The sequence below is a fragment of the Nyctereutes procyonoides genome, unplaced genomic scaffold (assembly GCF_905146905.1).
Source record: "Nyctereutes procyonoides isolate TBG_1078 unplaced genomic scaffold, NYPRO_anot_genome, whole genome shotgun sequence".
Classification (NCBI taxonomy): Eukaryota; Metazoa; Chordata; class Mammalia; order Carnivora; family Canidae; genus Nyctereutes; species Nyctereutes procyonoides.
In genome coordinates this window covers 45914800-45924000 of record NW_026575126.1, presented here as the reverse complement: position 1 = coordinate 45924000, position 9201 = coordinate 45914800, and the positions used below count along the sequence as shown (strand labels likewise).

Sequence of the window (9201 nt, the reverse complement as noted above, 5' to 3'; positions counted from 1 at the left end):
TGCAGCCCTGCCTCCTGATATAAAGGTGCAGAACTTGGCTTCTCCTCCAGCCAAGTGTGAAACCGCAGGAGGCCCAGTCACAGGGACAAGCCCCCTTCCTACCCCTCCCCCCCCCAGCAAAAGCCTTTCATTTCGGGCAAGTCCAATCTAGTTTGTGCGGCAGGAGCAGGGGGGCGGGGTGGGGTGGGGTGGGGTGGGGATGTTTTTTCTGATGGCAGTAGCAGATCTGAATAAACCTGTCCTCACCACTTTATTAAGTCGCTGATGGAAGGAACCAGAGGAGCAAGCACCTCAAGCCCAGTCTCCTCTGCTTGCTCTCCTGGGCCCCCCATTGGCCATGAAGCAGGTTGGGGGTGTGGGGGTGGGTGCTCAGGACCTGCCTGTGGTTCTGGTGGGTCGACAGCCTGTGCGGAGAGCAGGGCAGCAGGCACAGAGGCATCTGAAGGGCAGCGCAAGGGCATGCTCATTGCAGCCCGACAATGGTCGTGCCATTGGGTTCTTTTTTTCTTTTTTTTAAAGATTGTATTTATTTATTCATGAGAGACACAAAGAGAGAGGCAGAGACACAGGCAGGGGGAGAAGCAGGCTGCATGCAGGGAGCCCGACGCGGAACTCGATTCTGGGATCCCGGGATCAAGCTCTGAGCTGAAGGCAGACGCTCCACCATTGAGCCACCCGGGTGCCCCGGTCATGCCACTGTTTTACCTTGGCACCCTGAAAGGGCCCCACTTCTGGAGAACATGCTCCCCACCCAGGACCCCATTCCCACTCAGCCCTGTCTTGGCCACACTGAGACATCCAGCTGTCCAGGTGACCTCTGAGGTCCAACACATGCACCTCTTGGGCCATACACTGCAGCCTTGGCCTTGAAGTTTTGCGTCCGGCCCATGCCCAGATCCCAGGCAGGGAAGCAGCAGCCCAGATAAAGCCCCAGCTTTCAGTTTAGGGCCCAGTACAGATGCTGGAGGCCAGGCTGAGGCCCAGAACATTAGAAGGTATCTCCTGGCTCTGCAACCCCAGGAAATCCCTTAAAACCTCCAGTGGGTGCTAATAGAGGCCTCATGGGCCTACTTCATTCTCGACCTGGGAGTGTGGTTTCCCTTCTGGCAGCTCCCCAGCCTGAGGCTGCCCAGCCTCCTCGGCCTCCCTGCCTCCTCCTTCTGAGCCCCAGAAACAGGAGGAATCCCTGGGAGGGAAGGAGGTCTGTCCTTTCTGGGAGCTTGCCTGGCTATTCCCACTATGAGGAACACATTGCTCGAACCTGGGAAGGTTTCCCCTAAGCCTCGGGGGCGGGCAGACGGTCCTTATGCTGGAAGGGGGCATGGAGTCACGGGCAGCGGGCCCCAACCCCTCACCAGGATGGAGAATATTTTAAATCCAGAGGGGAAAAGGGAACTGGGCTATCTGAAGGCGGGACGGTGGCTCCCCCAAGGGAGGGCCAGGAGGGCTGGACACATTCTATGTCCTGATCCGGGTGCTGGTTACGTGGGAATGCTCAGTTTGGGAAAAATGCATTTAGTTGACACTTTGGGTTTTGCACTTTCTTGGGTGTATGCTCTGTTATGCTTCCATAAACAATTTTTTTTTTAAATTTGGTAAGGCTTTGGAGAACAATCTGGTTCCTCAAAAGGTGCTAGAAAGGGATCCTGAGACAAGGATGTGGGGGGAAATGGTTTCTATTTAGGAAGGATCCCAGAAAGGAAAGGATGCCCAACAGGCAATGAGCAACCGAGGGTCAGGGCCTCTGCAAAGCCGAGAGCGTGTGGTCAAGGGGCCCCGGGAGCCTGCAGTGGGGCACAGGGGACACCAAGGAGTATGTGAGGGAGGGCGGCCCCCTCCGCCTTGCCTCTGAGACCCCGAGGAGCCGTGGAGCCCGTGTTGTGGCACCGGGGAATGTCTGCAGACACTGTGGGTTGTCCCAACTTCTGGCCCCTAGTGGGTGGGGGTCAGGCGTGCTGGTAAACATCCTACAGGGCACAGAGTCCCAGGACAAAGCTATCCAGCCCAATGCGTCCATAGAGTTGTGGTTGAGAAACCCAGGCTAGGGGGAAGCTAGGGGGAACGTGCCAAGCCCTGAGTGCACCCAGCAAAGGCTGGTGCTGACCTCACACTGGTGCAGCGTCACTTTCCCCTTGGCCGCTGAGGGCCCCGGCTACCTTCCCAGGCAGGAGAGCCCAGCTTCCAGACTCCAGCACTGCTCTAGACCTTTCCTGCCCCCGTCCCCATAAGACTGGAGCTCCCCCAGGGGACACCAGGGGTGCAATTAGGGCAAGAGCTAGGATCTGGAGAGGCCTGTGGGCTTCCCACTCCTGAGAAGCTGGACTTTGAGGTTCAGGCTTCAGGTCACACACACCTGGACTCCAGCCCACTCTGGCCTGTGGAAACTTGGCCAACTGGCTTAACCTCCCTGGGCCACGGGGGAAGTGGCACAGCCATACGGTAGCCCGCATGTTTTGGAGAGTCTGCCCCCGTGGCTCCTAGACCAGGACTCATATAATAACCACTGTTTTTGTGTGGTTTGCACCTTAATACTGAAGGTCCAGCTCCCCACCTGGCAGTCCCCAGAGTCTCTGGTCACGCCCCGTGACTGCTCCTCCGGCACCTGCATGAGTGCCTGTCATCTTTACCTCGGGTCCCAGGGTGTCTTAAGTCAAACCATCCTAAACATAACCCCCACAGTGCATGAATGTCCACCTAGCCGTTTAGGCATGACGCGGTGTGTGGGAGAAGACAAGAGCTACGGCTGCCGTAACAGCCGGGTAGACGTGTATTCCTCTCTCGTGTAACCGTAGATATACCAGCCATTCAGAATACGTGATGTGGCTCCGGGGGACAGGAACCACAGAAGCTCCCTCTCTGGTCTGGCTTTCTCATCTTTGCTCACGGTTTCCACCTCACGACCCCCAGTGGCTGCCCCAGCTCCTGCCATTACAACTGTATTCCATCAGAGGGAAAGGCGTAACCGGGAAGCGGCAGGATTGACTTCTACCGGCTTGGTCACACGACCACCCTCGCGGCAGGGGAGGCCAAGAAGGGCAGTCGTTCATCCTTACCGCGAGCCAGCTACGAATTCTCTTCCAACATAGGGAGATAGCGGGGTTTGCTAGCAGTTTTTGCCGCAGCTAACAGAACAGAGAATAATTTTATTTGCGTGGCTGGGTGAACGCACAGATTATGTGGCATGAGGAGAAGCACCCCCAACCCCAAAACCCGAGCAGCCTCGGGGGAGGAAGGAGCCATCGATATTTTCCCTCGGTCGGTCAACACACATGTGCCAAGCACCTCCCCGGTGTCCGTCTAGAGCAAGCGCTGCAGAGGAGGGGAGAAAGGCCTGAGCACTCCCAGCTGACACGGTTATCGAAGTGTCACAGACCCGCGGTCGCTCAACCCCCGTGTGCTGAGCACTGACTCTTCGCCAGGCCCTGTAGGGGCTGCCAAGGAGAAAACAGTCCCAACCTGACCCCGAAGGACTCCCGCGATGAGTGTGCAGCACCCACAAGCCACATGGGAAACTCCTTCTGTTAGAATCATGACGGCCTGGGGGCCCACCCTCCATCAGCCCCGGCCGCCTGGGCCCTGGCCCCACCCCCACCCCCACGCTGTCCAGCTGTGGCCCTGCCACTCCTTTATGACCCATGTCTGGAGCCGGCACCCAAGGGCCTCTCCTCTAGACGGTGGGGATCCCGTCCTTCAAGAGTGGCCAAGGCGGAGTGGGGTGGCTGTGCGGAGTGCCCCACCAGGGGGCTTGGGGAAGTGCTCCCGACTCCTCCTGCCTCCCTGGGGCGGCCTTGGGTTTAGCACCTGCAAGTCTCACATCCTGGGCAGACCCCTCAGTCTGGGCAAACTGGGACCGTTGGTCACTTGGCAACGCTGACCCCATCTTGGCCTCTCGCCCTCGCCCCCAAATCAGAGCTTCTCAACCCTGGGCACCCGCATCAGCATCGTCTGGAGGAACTTCCAAAAAATGCTGCAGCCTGAGTCCCGCCTCCGGCCTGTTGGATCAGAGTCTGCGGTGGGCGGGGGCGGAGCACAGGGCTGGGGGCGGGGCGGGGGGTTCTCTAGAAGATTCTGATGCACAGCCAGGGTTGAGGGCTCTGGGGTCTGGGCCGAGTTCAGTGGGGGATAGATTTTTGTTATTTTTTTTTTTTCTTCTTGATCAGGTAGGAGGTGAGGAGGTGTGGAGAAGGACCCCTGGCCAGGGGGCTTGTGGGTCATTCATTCATTCATTCATTCACCTGTCGTGAATCAGGTGCCATCCTGGGGCTGCGGATAGGAGGTGGGGACAGGGGCAGCCAGGACCTACCTTCCTTCCAGCGGAGGACCGGGCCCGAAGCAAGGAAGTCACCTGGATCCTTGCAGATGAAGATGCTCAACTGAGCGACATGTCCAGGGAGTCAGGATACGTGGGGCGCACCTGTTCAGATGCTGTGTTTGCTTCCTCTGGCGGACATGACAAATTGTCACAAACTGGAGGGAGGAGGGACTTAAAATAATGAGAATTTATTCTCTTCTGGCTTAGAGGCTGGAGTCTGAAGTTAAGGTGTCAGGCGGCAGGGCGGGTTCCCCATGGTGGCTCTGGAGGGGCTGCTCTCCCCGTTTCCGGGGCTGCCGTGGATCCGTGGCCCCCTCCCGCTCCGTCTCCACGTGGCCTTCCCTCCCGTGTCTCTCCGTGTCTCCACCTATTCTTCCCTCTCTCTGCTCCTCTCTTCCTATGAGGACACCAGTCGCTGGATATAGGGCCCACCTGTGTAATCCAGGATGCTCTCATCTTTAGATGGTTAATTTCATCCACAAAACCCCCTTTTTCCAAATCAGGTCACATTCTCAGGTCCTAGGGGTTAGGATGTGGACACATGTTTTCTGGGGCGACAGTTCAATCGCCTACAGGTACAGGGTGATGGGGTGGGGGGGAGGGAGGGAAGGCCTCCAGGGACGTGTTCTGGTGTGAATCATCCGGAAGCCAAGTCCAGGGCGAGGATGTCGGGGGGATCATGGGAAGTGCTTGCTGGGGGCTGGGAAGGGGGGGTGACAGAATGGGCCAGTTTGAGGTGTACTCTTGTGCAGGTCACCCTGTGGGCAAGCTGGGCCTCGGTCCTGTGGGGGGGGGCCCTCAGAGACCACAGAGATACCCGCCCACCTGGGGAGTGAGGGCGTGGGGGACTGAGATGCCAGCTCCTGAAAGTCATTGGTGGGGACCCTCCCACTCCCCCACTGGGCCTAGCAGCTTCTAAGGACAGAGGGAGCCCCCCAGGCAGAGAATGGAAGGTGCTTGCAGGCCTGGGAAACATGAAGGCTGAGAGGTCCCGGTGGGGCCCCCACTGTGGCTGCCGCAGAGGTGACACCTGAGCCGCAGCCTGAAGGATATGAGGGCCGTGTGACAAGTGTGCCAGAGCACGCGGAGGGCACGCCAGGCAAAGGGGACAGCAAGGGCAAGCTTCCGGAGGCGGAGGCGCTGGCCCAGAAGAGCAGGGGTGCGGGGTGGCCGCAGTCCAGGGGGGAGGACACCCCAAGCCCCATGAGGGAGTTTCCAGGGCCCGTCCTGCAGAGTCAAGAGCTGGGATTCGCTGGTGCAGACAAGGGCAAACCTTTGGAGCGTGCGAAGCAGGAGTCCATCGGGATCTGGTTACTGTTTGACAACAGCCTGACCCAGACCGGGAGCTGGATTGCAGGGAGCAGCTGTGGCGTGAGAAACTGAGCCGAGGAGGGTGGCCTGCCTCACCCTGCTGGTCTGGGCCTCCCTCCCTCCCCAGCTGAGGCCCTTCAGAAGGGCGTTGGGTGGCTCTGGAGATCCCATGAGAAGTCCCCTGGGCGCAGCTGGGTGAGGGCCTCCCCACTGTGCTGGGGGCCATTGGGGGGGTTAGGGGGAGCCTGGTCCCTTGGGCAGAAGTGGCCAGGCCTGGGCCGATCAAGGTCGGGGCAGGCCTTTCTCAAGGTCTCCGCCAGTGGCTGAGTTTTCCCAAAAGTGAATTGAGCTAAAATTATGAATCAAGGGTGCCATGTCCTGGAGGCGCGGAGCTGCAGGGAGTCGGAGAGGTGAAGACTGGGCCTTCAAGGTGCCCAGCCCTGGGGGTGGCCGGCCATCCCGTTCAGGGCTCTGGGAGGCAGGAGCTACGGCCGATTGTTCTCTGCACCCGGCCTCATGGCAGTAACTTGCCACTCGCGTCGGGCAGTGAGGAAAGTCGAACTGACCCCTGAGCCTGCAGGAGCTTGGTTTCTCCAGATGGAATCCAAGGGTGGCCATGGTTCCGTGAAAGCCCCGGATCTCAATATGCCCAGCCCCCACCTGCCAGTGGGCGCCCCGAAGATTGCTCCCTCCCACTCTGATTCGAGCTCCTAGCAGGCGCCCACAGCAAGGCCACACGTAGCACGCGGCACTTACATGCCAAGGTGGCCCCGGGGTGGGGATGGTTCTTGGCACCACTGTGTGTGGCGCCTCGAGCCACTGCTCCTCCCCGACCCCGGGTCTGGTGCTGAGTCAGACTCATGGCACTAGAACCTCAGTTCCTCCCACGTATCCTCATTTCTGATGCCCCTGCTGCATACAGATCCTTATTTTCACCGGCTGGGTTTGGATAGCCCGGGAACCCACAAGGAGAGCCTGGGGACTCCAGAACCTGTTTCTCCCAGGGCTCCTCTGTCCGTGAGGCTGGTGGGGACGAGGGCTCTGCACACCCCACCTGCCCACGGTCCTTGCGTGACAGCCATGTCGGGGTGCACATGGATGGGGTGGGTGGGTGGGTACAATCCTCCTCTGTGGCTTGTGCGGGGAGAAAGGAAGGCACTCAGCAGCCAGTGAGTCACTTACGGTCATTCCGAGGGTGGTTGTCCGTGGGTGGCTGATGTGGGGCAAAGGTTTGCCTTCAGGACATTCCACAGACGGGGCGGGGTTGGGGTGGGGGGGCAGCTGGATGGACATCCCTCGGATGCCTTTCCCACCTTCATGCCTGTCGGCACCCCCCACCCCCCGCCCCGTGAGCTTTCACTCTCAGCAGTATCCCCTGTGCCTCTGCTGGAGGACAACCGCCCCACTCCACCGGAACCCCCGTGGCCCGAGTGTGCCCAGAGCCAGAAGCACCTGTTCAGGGCAGCCCGCAGGCGGTGGCTGATGGGTAGGGGCTTCGAAATCCTCCTGCTCCCTCACCAGAGCAGACTTTCTGAGCCGCAGTTCACCTGTTATGGGCTGAATTGTGTCCCCCGCTCCCCACATTCACGTTGAATGTGATTTTACTTGGATGTAAGGTCAAGGTCGCAGCCAGTGTAATTAGTCACAATGAGGTCATACTGGAATAGGGCGGGCCTTCGGTCCACAACGACCGGTGTCCTTATAAAACGGGGACGTGTGGATACAGACCTGCACTTGCACAATGCGGTGTGAAGGTTGGAGCCACTTTGCCAAACATCTATCAGAGGCTGCGAGAGGGGCTCGAAGCAGATTCTCGGCCCTTTGGAGTGGGGACAGCCCTGCCAACACTTTGATCTTGGCCTTCGGGCCTCCGGAACTGTGAAGGCAAAAAAAAAAAAAAAAAAAAAAACAAAACCAAATTCTGTTGTCTAAACTACTGGAGTTATGGTATTTTATTAGGGCAGCCCCAGGAAGCTTATAGGCTTCCCGTGGGATCTTGCCCAACGACACAGGCCTACACAGCCTCCCTCCTTGGGGACACTGCCTGAAATCTCACCTTCTCATGGGTCCTTGTCCCGGGGTTAGGTCTGCTCCGGGGCAGTGGCACCTACAACAGAGGGGTTTTGGTTTTGGTTTTGGGTTTTTGGGTTTTTTTTTAAAGATTTTATTTATTTATTCATGAGAGATGCACAGAGAGAGGGAGAGACACAGGCGGAGGGAGAAGCAGGCTCCCTGCAGGGAGCCCGATGCGGGACTTGATCCCAGGACCCAGGGATCACACCCTGAGCGGAGGGTAAATGCTCACCCACTGAGCCGCCCGGGGAACCCCCAAACAGAGGGTTTTTAAGGAGCAACGATGAACTTACCAGGGGCAGAGAACATAAATGAGCAAATGTGTGGCTGAGTGGAGTGAACCCCATCTCCAGGGGGACGGTCCCTGCTCAGCTCCTGCCATGGGGGACACAGGCTCCGTGTTGCCTGAGCTTCCAGTTTCTCAAGAGAAACCAGAGCGGCGGGCGGCCGGCGCAGTCTGCAGAGGGTGCAGCTCTTGATCTTGGGGTTGCGGGTTTGAGTCCCGGGTTGGGGCTGGAGGTGACTTGCAAACAAATAAATCTTACCAAACAAACCCAGACACATGGATTTCAAGAGAAACAAGTTGTGACATCCCCGATTTTTTAGATATTGGCAATCGACTTCAGTTTTGTCTGTCCTTCTAATCCACCCAGATCCAACTTAAACAGTCTGGAGATCCGATGCGACCTCTGCGTGGCAACCCCAGGCCGAGCGCTTGGCGGGGACTGCGCACCCCAGCCTCGTGTGGCCAGAGCTGCGAGCGGGACGCGGGCCCCCTGAGGTCCTGCCGCCGGTGTCCTGTGCGCACCTGCCTCAGAAGCCCTGGATGAGCCTCAGGCTCCATATGCGTAAAATGAGTACCACCTCACGTACCTGCTTACCTCCTGGACAGGTCACCGGGGGAGGGACACGATCAGCAAACACTGTGTGCTGGTGACCACGTGGCCAAATATTAAGTCTCAGACTCCACCCCACCAGCACCCAGAAGTGGGTGCCCCATTTCATTCATACGGAGGAGAAGCGAGGCCGAGAGGCTAAGTGACAGGCTGAGGATCCCCCCAGCAGATGAGCACCGACACTGGGCGTCACTCTCAGCGAGCTGACTGCCACCACCAAGTCTGTGCGCTTAGCCAACACACTCGGCTGCCTCTCAGGAGGCATTAAAATACTTTCCAAAGTGCTTTTGCCTCTTCTTTGTCTTCTTCTTCTTCTTCTTCTTCTTCTTCTTCTTCTTCTTCTTCTTCTTCTTCTTCTTCTTCTTCTTTTGGTAAAGGGGAGGGAGAAGACGGATGGCTGCCCCTGGGCCTTTTCTTAGGGAGCCCACTCCCTCTCTCCCCACCAGCAGCTGCCACTCCCGGGAGGAACCAAGTGTGGGCTGACCTCACCACGCAGGCTTCCTGACCGGGTTGGACTGGGGCCAGTGTGCTGGGCCAAACAAGACGCCACCCTTTCTCCTCAACAGAGCATTTCCCGTAAGTAGGGCTCCCTGCCTGCTGGCTCACAGA

The 9201-nt window shown here is 58.5% G+C and overlaps 1 long non-coding RNA gene across 3 annotated transcripts; it reads right to left on the bottom strand.

Annotated features, from left to right (window-relative positions):
- Positions 1-3172: 3172 nt before the first annotated feature.
- LOC129519173 (uncharacterized) lies at positions 3173-8913 on the bottom strand. 3 transcript variants are annotated; one of them, XR_008666366.1, is made up of 6 exons: positions 7990-8913; positions 7680-7730; positions 7076-7499; positions 4745-6836; positions 4346-4467; positions 3173-3309 (listed from the first exon to the last, which is right to left on the bottom strand). It is a non-coding gene; the product is annotated as an uncharacterized LOC129519173 (long non-coding RNA). The 3 variants fall into 3 exon arrangements; XR_008666364.1 differs by having other exon boundaries at positions 4346-6836; XR_008666365.1 differs by lacking the exon at positions 3173-3309 and adding an exon at positions 3653-3992 and having other exon boundaries at positions 4304-6836.
- Between the last annotated feature and the right edge of the window lie 288 nt (positions 8914-9201).